The sequence below is a fragment of the Poromitra crassiceps genome (assembly GCF_964638095.1).
Source record: "Poromitra crassiceps genome assembly, chromosome: 17".
Classification (NCBI taxonomy): Eukaryota; Metazoa; Chordata; class Actinopteri; order Beryciformes; family Melamphaidae; genus Poromitra; species Poromitra crassiceps.
In genome coordinates, this window is record NC_139635.1 from 15,612,390 (window position 1) to 15,627,063 (window position 14,674).

Genomic DNA, 14,674 nt, shown 5'->3' on the forward strand with positions numbered 1-14,674 from the left:
TGCTTGTTGTGACATCTCAGTGGCAATGTTTTCTTTCCAATCAGGCTGTTTATGAAAGAACATGATGGCTAAACCTACAGTTTGTGTTTGTAAGTTAGAATGCTGACAGGAGAGCAGGTGGTGACATGAAAGTTAGTGAGAAAAGGAGAAGATACTGAATAATGACATCACAACAGTATAATCCTAATGTTGATTTAAAATGAGATATTCCTTTAAATACGGCTAAAAAAGGTTAAAAAAAACACTAAAATTCCCCCCCCCCCCCCTTCCGCTTGAGGGGGGGGGCCCTGCAGAGATGAATAGCCCAGGGGCCCATGAAGTGTAAAATCGGCCCTGTCCATGACATGTTGTTGCCTGTTGCTATGAAAACAGGTATGTTTGACTGTAGTGGAAGCTAACGTTAGCCTACTACAGTATATTATCTGTCCGACTCGTATTGTCTCCAATCAATCACCTTGACCGCAGCTGAGTTTTGAATGTTTTGTGCAGTCCATATAGCGTCACACATTGCACAGTATGCGCATACTTGAAACGATGCCGGTTATGTAAACAAAGCGAAAACGTGCGTCAGAAACTTTTCTCCTCTTCGAGTTAGACCAGCTGCCAGACACCCCCCCTGCCAGACACACCCCCTGCCTCCATCTGAGTGCAACAGAAAAACATACATGGCTCATACGTTGTCGTTGTTCCACCCGCCCCCCGTCCGCATTTAGTAAATTTTTACCCGCCGCCCGACCCACCAATTTACAGAAGTGTATTTTTTACCCGCCCCCCGCGTTGTTTTGCGTGTACCCGGCGGGGCCCCGCGGAACCCCGACCCGGTGCAGGACTCTGACGTAGCTATCCAACACTGTGCCTCGCACTTACAGGACAAGGACCGCACAGCGCTTCGCTCTTTATGACATTCCACATTCAACCCACCCCAACACACAATCCGCCATTTTGGACAGACTAGCCGACCTCTGCCTAATGTTTTTCAGGCCAAAATGGCGGCAGCACTGCCTCCAAAACAACAGTAATACCCAGAGTGCCTTGAGCCACCGAACAAAGACGCGCAGTCGGGAGACTGGGATGGGGAGGGGGAGGGGGGTGGGGGGTAGTTACTAAAGTGAATGTTTTCTAATAGATAATTACATCAATCACCTAAAGACTTTTCAAACATTTGATTGCACGATGATGTTTTATTTGTTGTGTTTGTGGGCGCCAGATTTTATAGTATTCAATATTTTATTTGATTTTTACCCCTAAAATAAGATTTTACATCAGTAATGTAGCTACAACACTGATCAGATCAAATTGTATATAGGCTAATCTATCTATCTATCGATCTATCTATATGTATATATATATATATCCTTGTCAAGGCCAGGGATTTGTGATGCAACTGCAAAGCGTATATTTCTTTCTCTGTCTTTTTGTCCCTATAATGTCTTTATCACTTCTTCTCATTGCTCGCTCTCGCTCCCTCCCTCTCTCCTCTATGGGCATGTGCAGTTCATTGTCTCTCTCTCTCCTCTATGGGCATGTGCAGTTCATTGTCTCTCTCTCTCCTCTATGGGCATGTGCAGTTCATTGTCTCTCTCTCTCCTCTATGGACATGTGCAGTTCATTGTCTCTCTCTCTCCTCTATGGGCATGTGCAGTTCATTGTCTCTCTCTCTCTCCTCTATGGGCATGTGCAGTTCATTGTGTCTCTCTCTCCTCTATGGGCATGTGCAGTTCATTGTCTCTCTCTCTCTCTCCTCTATGGGCATGTGCAGTTCATTGTCTCTCTCTCTCCTCTATGGGCATGTGCAGTTCATTGTCTCTCTCCTCTATGGGCATGTGCAGTTCATTGTCTCTCTCTCTCCTCTATGGACATGTGCATTTCATTGTCTCTCTCTCTCCTCTATGGGCATGTGCAGTTCATTGTCTCTCTCTTCTCTATAGGCATGTGCAGTTCATTGTCTCTCTCTCTCTCTCTCTCTCCTCTATGCACATGCAGTTCATTGTCTCTCTCTCCTCTATAGGCATGTGCAGTTCATTCTCTCTCTCTCTCTCTCGCTCTCTCTCCTCTATGGGCATGTGCAGTTCATTGTCTCTCTCTCTCTCTCTCCTCTATGGGCATGTGAGTTCATTGTCTCTCTCTCTCCTCTATGGGCATGTGCAGTTCATTGTCTCTCTCTCTCTCTCTCCTCTATGGGCATGTGAGTTCATTGTCTCTCTCTCTCCTCTATGGGCATGTGCAGTTCATTGTCTCTCTCTATCTCTCTCTCTCTCCTCTATGGGCATGTGCAGTTCATTGTCTCTCTCTCTCTCTCTCCTCTATGGGCATGTGAGTTCATTGTCTCTCTCTCTCCTCTATGGGCATGTGCAGTTCATTCTCTCTCTATCTCTCTCTCTCCTCTAGGCATGTGCAGTTCATTGTCTCTCTCTCTCTCTCGCTCTCCTCTATGGGCATGTGCAGTTCATTGTGGTCGCACCAGATTGATCAAATCACACATAATCACACACAGATGTCTTCCCACACACAGCACAGCATCTATCAATGTTAAACAGACATCAGAGCCGGCATATTCCTTTGATATTGTCTGATATGCACACCAGTTATCTAGGGGACATTAACATTACTCCCAATGGTCTTCCACGGAACAAGCCGGGGGCGGGGTCTTCCACGGAACAAGCCGGGGGTGGGATGACAGGATGAAAAGGAATATTATAATTCTAAAGAGCATGCTGTTGTCTGGTCGTTCTCCCGCCGTGGGTGGACTGTTAGTCGTGATGATCACAGAGGGACTGTGTGTGTGTTTGTGCGTGTGTGTGCGTGTGTGTGTGTGTGTGTGTTTGGATATGATTCATTATGAACTAAGTAAACAATGATCACAAACAATCAATTCCCCAGCTGAGGCTCCTTCCATCTGCCAGGTTTTGCTGCTTTTATTTGAAGTCATTGGCTCCGCCTCTCATTATCTATCGCTCGCACACACACACACACACACACACACACACACACACACACACACACAGACACACACACACACACACACACACACACACACACACACACACACACACACACACACACACCTTCGAGGGGGTCATTACCAAAGATTGGTGTTAGCTCTGTTTTGTGTGTGTGTACGTGTACACGTGTACGTGTGTGTGTGTGTGTGTGTGTGTGTGTGTGTGTGTGTGTGTGTGTGTGTGTGTGTGTACGTGTACACATGCGTGTGCGTGTGCAATGCATGCTGCAGGTCATTTTCTCATCTTTCTCTCTTTACCGCTCTTCTCTTTACAGTCATTATCAAAGCAAACACTTGCTTGCAAAATACACACGTTTTATCATTCAAAGCGTTTAGCAGGTAGGCCTATGTGCTTTGGCTGATAGGCAATGCAACATTAAAGGGATAGTTCAGTTTGTTTGAAGAGCTTGTATGAGGTACCTGCATACAGTACAGTCAGTGTACTACATGCAGTAGAATGCAGCCAGCGCGGTTCCAGTTTGGAGAGATTGAGACCGGCCATGTCAGGCAAGTAGAGCTGTCTGCTGAGTGTGAAGGGGCCATGAGCAAGAACGTAAAAAACAACAGAAAAAATACATACAATGCTTCCATACTGCTCACCTGGCATAATCCAAGTCTCCACAAGCCTTGAGATGCCAAGTTGACTTGAAAATATGTCATTTACACCCTGTTTTTAGCTGAAATGTTCACTGTAGCCAGGTGCGGCCTGCTAGTACAAGTCGAGTTTGTGCGCCTGGTTACATTGAAGATTTAAGCTAGAAACAGGGTGTAAATTATGTATTTTCATGTCAACTTGCCATCTCAGGGTTTGTGGAGACTTGGATTATGCGAGGTGAGCAGTTCAGAAGCATTTTATGTATTTTTTCTGTTGTTTTTTACGTTCTTGCTCATGGCTCCCTTCACACTCAGCAGACAGCTCTACTTGTCTGACATGGCCGGTCTCAATTTCTCCAAACTGGAACCGCGCTGGCTGCATCTACTGTAATGTAGTACACTGACACTATATGCAGGTACCTCATACAACCCCACTTCAAACAAACTGAACTATCCCTTTAAATGTACAATTTCTTCAATGGGATATGGTGTACGGTAGTTTCCATTTAAAATAATGCCACCTATGCTATCCCTTATATGTGATGGAGAGGCTAAATGCCCTTGCTGGGCCTGAAACCCACATGGTGAGATTAAATCTTAGGCATTGGTGTGTGTCGCATGATGCGACTTTCATGGCTGTCTGCCCAACTGACTGACAGTTGTCACGATGCGACTCACATCACGACAAATTATTCCCAGAAATACAATTTGCCAAAGACAACAACAAGTCACTTAAACATATAGAGAAACTAGGTGTGCATCATCCTTCCCCCCCTCCAGCAGCACACTGTGGTTAGCTAGTGGCTGCTTGTACGTGAGGCATCACGGCAATAACCAAAGAAACCAACGTGCACGCTCACTTCACTTCATCTAGTAAAAATACACCAAACAACAAACACATAATACCGCTGCAAAGACCACTTAGCAGCACTTCAAGTTCCCCCTTTTTAGAGTGAAATGAAATCCCAAAGTGATTCTGTTATTTCTCCCACTGACAGAGAACAGAAGATAGCCCGCCCTGACCAGAGAAAGCTTTGGACAACAATGGACAGCCTGTAATTGTTGTTGCTCCCACAGCACAAAACTGTATTATCCCTAGGAGGCTGTTAATTATTGATTAAATTAATTCCAAATGTTTGCATCTCAAAGCTGTGTGCTCAGGTGATAGCTGGGCCTACTGATGGCTTCAGAATGGTAGGCTGAGTGCTCAGGTGATAGCTACTGATGGCTTCAGATGGTATAGGCTACTTGGAGAAAAGGAGGGCTGTAGTGGCTCAGTAGGGGGACTTCTGGCCAGAACTCAATGTTGGGCCACCATCAATGTGTGTTTCCTTCTGCCTTGTATGCAACATTAAAACAACCCTTTAATTGTTCACGTTGAAATATCAACATTTTCCTCATTATGTTTTGTTTATTGCACAGATGACTGCAGAGAAACCTTCATTTGCCACTGCTCTTTTATTTGCATTTAATTAAAAATCAAATACCTTTGGATTGGACTAAACGTGTCAAACATACGGCCCGGGGGCCAGAACCGACCCGCCAATGGGACCAATCCGGCACACATGATGACTTTGCAAAGTGTAAAAACTGCACTGAGAATTCCTTCAATCCAATGTGATGCTATTCACATTATTCACCACTAAATGTAAGCTATTTCCAGTAGCCTACCCTTGAATATAAAGACTTGCACCGTTTGCCGTCAATTGTAATGCACAGCCACAGACAGTAGATGTGTTTGATGGTAGCTCTGAGATAACCCAGGTGTCCTTAAAATATCCCTGCTTCTTTACACTAAAAGAAATGGGGAAAATATGAGGTTTTGTCATTTATAGGTTCTTATTGATTTTTCTTTGTGTGGCCCACTTGAGAGCAAATTGGATCGCATGTGGCCCGCAAACTAAAATGAGTTTGACACCCCTAGGCTAATCGAACAGTGGTGAAAAATAAATAAATAAAATAAATAAAAAAGACATGATACAGGTGACGCTGTTGCACAAGATTCCATTTCAGATGCTTCTGCCCAAAGGCACATACCGGCAATATGACTGATGATCAGGAGTATTCTGGGAAAGGTGCCTGATGTGCTATAGCGGTGAAGGGATTAGAATGTAGATCCAGAGTGATTGAAGTGTGTCTGCTGATGTCGCCCCGTACAGCCATGGTAAATAACACAGAGCCACAGGCCCAGAATAGCTCCGGCCTCCAGCATTCATCACAAGGAAGCGTGGGACCTCTCTTTACCAGCCAGTGACACCAGCTGACACATGATGCTCCCTTAAGAACAGCAACATTCATCCCCCAGCTTCTCTTGAATATGGATGAGTTGTGTTTTGTTGCATCTCCCTATGAGATGTCAATGTATCAGTGTTGTATACGTGGAAGGCAACAATTTGATTTAGCAAGATTTTATTTATGGTAACGTGATTCAGAATAGATTGAAGAGCTAAGACAGAGTGCAAATGTGTCCTTGACACGCTGAAGAAAAAGTGAAAGGAAGTGATTGAAGATCATTTTAATAGCCATAGCGAGTAATCATGTTACAAACGAGGAATTTGTCTTTGTGCAGTATATGCAGCACAGCGATCACAGCAAAAGTAACAGAAGATGGAATTAAACCGAACATACTCTGAAATTAATAATTGTATTTATTATAGGGACAATACGTATTAATGAACATTTTCACGTAAATATGCCAGATTGTAGCCAGAGGCTAGTTTCCACCTGTAGTCGATGTTATAAAACCATCAATTCCAATACAAATACAATACAAGTGTACATAAACTTAATGAGCAGAAAAGCAAACAAGAGTATACAGGCCACAAAGTCCTTTAAGTGATGTATAATGGGAGGGGGAGGGGTAATGTTCATGTAAAATGTTGATCTAAAGTCCATGGGCCCTATCGTCGCAAAAGCGGTAATTTAGCGTTTGCACTCGGTTAACACTGTGTGCAATGCAAATTGTGGGCGTGCACAAGCGCATGCCTGTTATAATTGTACTGGACATAGGCGTGCCACATGCCAAAGCAGGCATTTCAGCGCAAAAACATGGGGATAGCTGGCATTCGAGTCAGCAGCACGCAATTACTTTGCGCTAAGAGCTTTTAAAAGCACCTCTTACCCATACCCCGCTGCGGGTGAGCGCACCTTAATCTCCATGCTGCGCAGCACAGTGCAGAGGAAAATGTCATTACGCATGTGCCATGCCAGGACATCAAATTCTGCAGTCAAGTATAACTCACTGACAAAGTTGTATCACATCGCAAAGAGGGAAATTAATTGAGAAAACTTGTTGGACAATGGACATTAGCCTAGTTGCAATAGGCTATAATTCACCTTCACCTATGCCATAACCCGGAGGGTCGTGGGCACCACAGACAATCTGTCCATCTCTCTCTGTCCTCGGCACGAGTGGGTCCACTCTATTACGCATGGAGAGAATTACAGCATATTGCATGCCTCGCGCAAACGGCGCGAGACGGGAATCTGATTGGTTTGAATGATGTAATGCCCAGCATTGCCTGGCCACACCTGTGAATAATTGTGGTGCTTAAGACCGCCCAAATCCCATTTGCGCTGGCATTTTGGTGGCGCAGATAATTTGGCATGGCTGCGGCATGGTGCCGTGGACATTTCCGCATCCCCGCCGAGAATTGCATCCCCACCATATTTCGGGCCTGTTTTAACTTAGAAAACAGGGAGGTCATGTCTACCCAGACTTTTAAACAGTTACATTTCTGTATAAATCATTACAATATGCTCCCGTGAGGTGGGGATGCGTTTAGCTGCTGCCAGGCGGGGGTGCAAAACTCGGCATAACACCTGGACACCTGCGCAAGGCGGACTGCTATCGTTAAGGCACACAAACAGGTGAGCAAGCGCAAATAGGGGATATCGCCTGTACCAAGATAGGGCCCCATGTAAGATGACATGTAAAAGTCCTTTATGTGTGCGTAGGATAGTGTCCATGGGGGGAAGGGGGGGACCCAGTCGTTGCAGCGGCAGTTGCAAAGTCCTGATTTGTGGGGGCTTTCGGGTCTCATTGAGGAAGCGGATGGCAGTTGGAAAGATGCTGTCCCTGTGATGGGAGGTTCTCATACTGCCAGACATCACTCTTCTGCCATGGGGGGAACGTGAAGAATTTATGTCCTGGATAAATGGGGTCAGCCATAATTTGTATCCTGGCAAGGTGTAGGTCTTGAATGGATGGCAGGCTGCACCCGACCACCTTCTCAGCTCTGCGTATGATGCAGTCTGGAGATGTCCTTGCAGGGAGCAGCAGCATACCAGACGGTGATGGAGGAGGTGAGGATGGACTCAAAAAGTACATCCTCTGTTGTGCCTTCTTGGCGAGATGTTTGATGTTCGACTCCCATTTCATGTCCTGGCTTTGTTGAGCACAGGAAGCAAAATGACTCCACAGTGTTGACTGGGGAGTTACCCAGGGTGATGGGGGAAGGTGGGGCTGCGTTCTTCCTGTAGTCCACAACCATCTCCAGGTTGTTTTGACTGCACCTGGTTGTCAGGTGGTCAATCTCCGGCCTGTACTCGCCACTCATGTAATCTGAAAGATGAAAGTTCTAAAAGAGTCACCCTAATGTTTCTCACTCATTCCCCTCTCCTTCAGGTGCCCTGCATCTACCTGATTAAGGGGGCATCGGAGCTTTCGCTAATCCAATCACAGTTGGCCACATCCTTCCCATTCAGCCAATCGCAGCTTTAGCAGCAACCTTTAAGAGCTGTTCCCTTCTCATACATTAGTGCTGCAACCCTCCTCCACCCCATTCTCCTCCAGGTCGGAGATCTCCAGAAGCCCTTCTTATAAGGGTTCTTCACCACCACCAGGTCTAGACTCCATGGGGGGGATATCCTATTCTACTCACGGCTTCACTACCTCCTCCATAATTACGATGATGTCAGCATGACGTCTCAGCGTCGTGATGGAGTCTAATTGCCAAAAGACTTTGAACTTTTCATAACCATTGAACATTCATAATCTTTGTTTATTCATAATCATTGATCACATGTAAATAAATCATTGTCATCAAAATACTATGTGACCTCTGATTGAATTAGATATGAGCCCTATGAGGCTGCAAATTTCAGGAGCTTGACAGACGGATGGCTGGAGGTGCATGCAGCTATTGGTGTACAGGGAGAAGAAGTATGGAGAGAAGAGGATGCCACCCTGGGCAGCTCCGGTGCTGATGGCCCCGGTGTCTGCGACATGCTTCCCCATTACGTGCTGCTTCCTGTTCATTGCCATAAGTTCAATCAGAGCACACCTCTGATTGAATTAGATATGAGCCCTATGAGGCTGGTGTCATTTGCAAATTTCAGGAGCTTGACGGACGGATGGCTGGAGGTGCAGCTACAGGGAGAAGAAGTATGGAGAGAGGACGCTTCCCCATTATGTGCTGCTTCCTGTTCGTTAGGAAGTCTGGACCATCTGCAGATGGAATCGGGCACGCCCAGCTTGGAGAGCTTCTCATGCAGCAACGTCGAGATGATCGTGTCGAAGGCCGAGCTAAAGTCCAAAAAATAGGACCGTGGCATAAGTTCCTGTGGTGTCCAGGTGTGTGAGAATGTGGTGGAGGGCCATGTTTATTGCATCATCTACAGACATGTAGGCGAACTGCAGGGGGTCAAGGAGAGTGGGTCCAAAATGGATTAAACTGATTAACAGATGTTCAACAGATCGTCTAGAGTCTAGTGACAATTCATGAAGACACCTACATATGACACTATGGTGCAGGCATGTGGCGAACAGCGAGCAAACATAATCGGTTTGTTGAATGTAACCCAGTAGAGAATTGGGTTCATAATGTTGTTTTATTTATTATTTTTATTATTATTTTCTGATTATTAGAACTGTGCTTCAAGTTATTCTTTTCAGATTTTGTTTTATTTACTTATAATAGTGTCACCCAAGTCACTCTGTGTAGACTGGGTTTACAGTCATGTCATGACATGTCAGTCATCCTGTCCAGATCACGTTTTAGAGGCTGACCTAGGTAATGCAGCCTTCTGATAGAGTGGAACGAATTCAGGATACGCCCCTCTTAGCTGCTGCCGCGGTGACGACACACCCTCTCAGATCAGAGCACAGCCAAACTTTCCAGAGAGAGGACATCCATGCGAACCAGTTATCTCAGTCAGAAAACGAGTGAATTAAATCAAAATTAACGTCATTGTCTATCAAATCTATCAACACTTTGAGTGTACCATCACAGGGCACTTGTGTAAGCAGAAGAGTTGGATTGACGACGGTGTACGGGAGGTTGAGTTACTTTTCAAGAGACTGTCTTGGTGAGTTAGCTGTTGTGCTAAGTTAATAATAGCAGGCCGCAGCACGAGGTGCTATGTGCTACTTTGAGATTATAATAATGATTTTCATTGTCAATCTGTGAGCTTGACGGCATTGTTTGCTGCTGTGATGTTCAGACCAGAGAGGGGAACAGAAGACTTGTGTACCAGGAGTTATAGGCAACTTTTGGCGAGCGTCTTGGTGAGTTGCAGTAAATGAGATGTGCTAAGTGGCTACTTGCTAACAATAAGGGTGGCTAACGTGATGTCCGCATTTACAGCCAAAACGAGCTTTCAGTCCATCTTCCCAATGTGTGTGACACTACTGTAATGTTAATGTGAAGCACCATGTCTTATTCTGATAAGATGATTAAGAATAAGTTAGATCATTATTTTGTTTTGATGCTTTATTTATTTATTTTTGTACTTTGATGTTAAAAGATTATTTATTGCGTGCAATTGAAGTGCAATGGCACAAGAATGTGAAAAACACATGATAATGTAAAACAGCTGTCCATTTTATAAGAAACTTAAGTAATTTTTGTTAAAGCAGCTACGAGCAACTTTTTCGATTGTTATTAAACAGTATAAATTTAATATCAATGCATCACATCTTACCTCTAATAGTCGACGAGACCAACGCAGAGTAGTCTCGCTTGAACCCCGAGTGAATCGGCCAGTGTAGTCTGTCTGTGGCCAGGGAAGATCAGGAAGTGAAATGAAACGGTTTGCAGCAGCCACTTCGGCCATAACCACAAAATAACTTCCAAAAAACCTGTTAGAATATAACGAGAGATGTTCGCGAGAGTCTGCGCGGCGTTCACATTGTTTATGCTGCGTTGCTAGGCAGCGCGAACGGGGTAGGCAGGCAGTTGCGTTTCACTTCCGGGTTTCACTTCCGGGTAGCCGCACTGGCGCCGGAACAAGGGGGACATGGGGACATTTTGTCCCCCTTAAAATTTGGTCCCCCTAAAAAAAAAAAAACAAAAAAAAAAAACTTTTTTTTTTTTTTTTTTTTTTAATCTGAGGGGCCAACTGCCCCTGACGCTTAGAGCCCACTTTACACTGTTTACACAGCCTGTGATGCTTGTTAAAGCCGTGATCATTGTGGGATTATTACACCTGAGACAGACAGACCCAGGGATCAAGTTACAGAGAGCCCACTTTACACTGTTTACACAGCCTGTGACACTTGTTAAAGCCGTGATCATTGTGGGATTATTACACCTGAGAGACAGACAGACCTGGACTCTGTACTGCACTCACTGTCATTGGCTGCTGCTATAATCGTATACGGTTATTGTTATTTTATTTTTGTGTTGAGATGACAAGTTTTGCACTGTGTTTCGAAGTGATAATAATAATAATAATAATAAGTTCAGTGTTTCTGCCTGTGTTGCTGTCTGTTGTAGTGTAATTATGAAATGACCTAAAGGGAGAGCAGGTCACCAAGTGAGTGAGAAAAGGAAAAATACTGAATAATTACATCACTACAGTATAATCCTAATGTTAATTTAAAATGAGATATTCATCTAAATATGGCTAAAAATCATCCAAACGTCCATAGAAACGTCAATTTTTCGTCGATAAAACGGCGCCCTTCGGGCGCCAATAAAAAAAAAAAAAAAAAAAAAAAAATGAAAAAAAAAAAAAAAAAAAAAAAAAAAATTGTGTCCCCCTTATTGCAAACTCGTTCCGGCGCCACTGGGTAGCCGGGCCGGCGGTAAGGAGAGAGAGAGAGAGAGCCCCCTGTTGACGCGAGTTTAGACAGACACAGACTTAATAATCATCCAAGGGAGCAATCTCCGATACACACGGCTTTGGTCTCGTCGACTATTAGAGGTAAGATGTGATGCATTGATACTAAATTTATACTGTTTAATAACAATCGAACTCGTAGCTGCTTTAAAGATGGTTGATCATAATTCATGGTTCATTCATGGTGGAAAAATATATAATTAATGTTTTGTGGTTAAAGACACGCAATTCATGGTTTAAAGGAATACACAACTATTTTAAGATGTTAAAATCATAATTAATGATTTGGTTAAAAAGGGGATAAAAAATTTGCCAAACCAGATAAATACTTTACAGTGGAAGTTAAAATTAATTAATTCACTATTGTGTTACAGTAGTGTTTTGAGAGTTAATATTCATTGATTTATGGCCATAAGAGAGGAATTTGTGGATCAGTATAGTAATAGCCTTGTTTCTATACAGGCTAGGTTTTTTCAGATCCCTGAAAATTGATGTTGGATGTTGGATTTTGGATTCTTCCTCACGAGGAAGTGGCGAGCCAACCCTTGAACCTGACCATCTCCTTATCCAAGGAGTTGGACCCCAATCACCCCGAGGATTCAACCCGCTTCACTCTCACCAGTGTGGTAGGCCGTGGAACCACACTAGATACTGTGAAATTGACCACACCAAGTGCACTTAAAACTTGACTGACCAGACTGATATTGACTTGAGTTCACTTGACTTGATATTGACTGATATTGAGCAGCTGCACAGCAATCAAAGGAACTGCACTTGAAAAGCAACTGAAGGAAAACTGAGTTGTCTTAAAGGGACATTGCCGCAATTTTGTTTCTTAGGTTTTGGGCCTATAGGTTAAAGCATGCTGTACGCTATTAGGAAGCCGGCTTATAGGAAGGGATTGTAGACCTTTTTCTATTTTTTTCATTTGTTTTGTTATTTCCCTACAATATATATTTCAAATCAAACGTACCCGTGGCTCCGCTTGTGTTGTGTGTGTCAATTATTCTATCAATTATTTCATTATATTCCTCCCAGAGTAGAACCTGCAATACTGGTCCATACCTTATAAGCTCATTATCTGTTATATAACCCTAATTTAGCTATACATACAGAGAGATGGTTACATGAATCTCAACTAATAAGCTGTTAAAACAACACTACAGACAAAGCACAACCATTGAATTGTTGAATCTCAACTAAAAAGCTGTCCAAATAAAGTGTGATCCTGAATCCAAATATTTTCACTTTGTTTTTAATCCATTAACGTGTTTCCAACAGAATACTTCAAGAAAATGGCAACCGAACATGAGGTGAACTAGCCTTTAAATGGGTTTTTACTACTCCAAGGAACACTGTCTTCTTTCCATGAAGGGAGGGTGCAGCTAGCTGTAGTCTACCTGAGAATAAAGTTCCATCTCTTTGTTCATTAAAAAGTTTCTGCCGAAGCTAAAGGACAAGGTCTTTTTCCCCCGGAGGGGACAGCGAGAGCCCCCAGATCTGTGTGACGATACAACAGCTCATTAAAAACGCTGACAGACCCACTGCCGGTTTATTACCAGCCATTTTCTGTCTCCCACTGCAGCAGCCTGACATCATGTTCAAAGAAGAAAATAATGTGTGCGCGTGAGTGTGTGTGTGCACGTGGCGAGAGAGAGAGAGAGAATGAGAGAGAGCAAGGGGGCACATGAGGAGAGAGAGACACAGGGAGAGAGAGAGAGAGAGAGATTGTCTAACGTGAACTCTGACAACCCCGGCTTAATTCGTTTTCCTGTTCTGCGACCAATCAGAGCTTGACTGCACTTGACTATTCGAACCCTCAGGCGACAAGCCTGTCCCTCCTGGGATTAATTTAAACAGAAAAGTTAGCACGACAATTTTCTGAAACGACATGGTATTCCTCAAATTGACTTTCTTTTCCGGAGCGAGAGTTTTGAGCCCATGAACAATTGTATGATTTTAGCTGGAGGAAGAACATATCAGCAATAGTGAGGCCCCCTCAGTCTACTCTGCGAACCAGTCCCTTAAAATATCCCTGTGCTGCATGTACATTAATTTACCCCTTAATTTGTGCAAAATCCCCTTAAAGCCCCATTCAGCAGCTTTTCCAAGTTTTGCTATTGGAGAAACTGCGCCCTCTGGGTGCAATAGCATCGATATCGATATTGCCAACGGCGCTGGAAGCATGGTGCGGTGGGTGCTGCAGCAGGGTAGGCATTTATAAGCTGCGGCTTCAGCCTACACCTTTTCGGTCTCCTATATGTAAACGCACATTATTACTGTAATGCATTCATGTGAAACTGAAAAATTGACCGAAATAAATTATTTACTTACTACTTACTTACAGCACGCCCTGGTGGCAAGAGATGAAATTTTCGAAATTGTTGAATTTGGATCGAGTGTACTGTGTTTCTCTGCATGAGTCTGTGATGTGTAGTGGATATCTTCTCTATAGACGATCTTTGCTCAACGCAGTGGTTCTTGGGTAAATCCACACAATAGCTGTGTCCCATTTCAGGTGCTAGACCGTCTCATTTTGCTCAACGTCTCAAGGCTGCGCACTGTGTGCCTGGGCATTAGACTCTATGGGGGATCAGGCTATTTCCTGAAGCCAGGAAATAGCCTGCTCCCCCGTGGCACATTCCATAATATGCACAACATACTGTGTCGCATGGAGTGCGTTACATCCAACGCACAAGGTACCAGGCTGCATTACATCAAAGGCACAAGGTACCAGGCTGTGTTACATCAAACGCACAAGGTACCAGGCTGCGTTACCACCAACGCACAAGGTACCAGGCTGCATTACCTCCAACGCACAAGGTACCAGGCTGCGTTACATCAAACGCACAAGGTACCAGGCTGCATTACATCATACGCACAAGGTAGCAGGCTGCGTTACCTCCAGCGCACAAGGTACCAGGCTGCGTTACATCAAACGCACAAGGTACCAGGCTGCGTTGCATCAAACGCACAAGGTACCAGGCTGTGTTACATCAAACGCACAAGGTACCA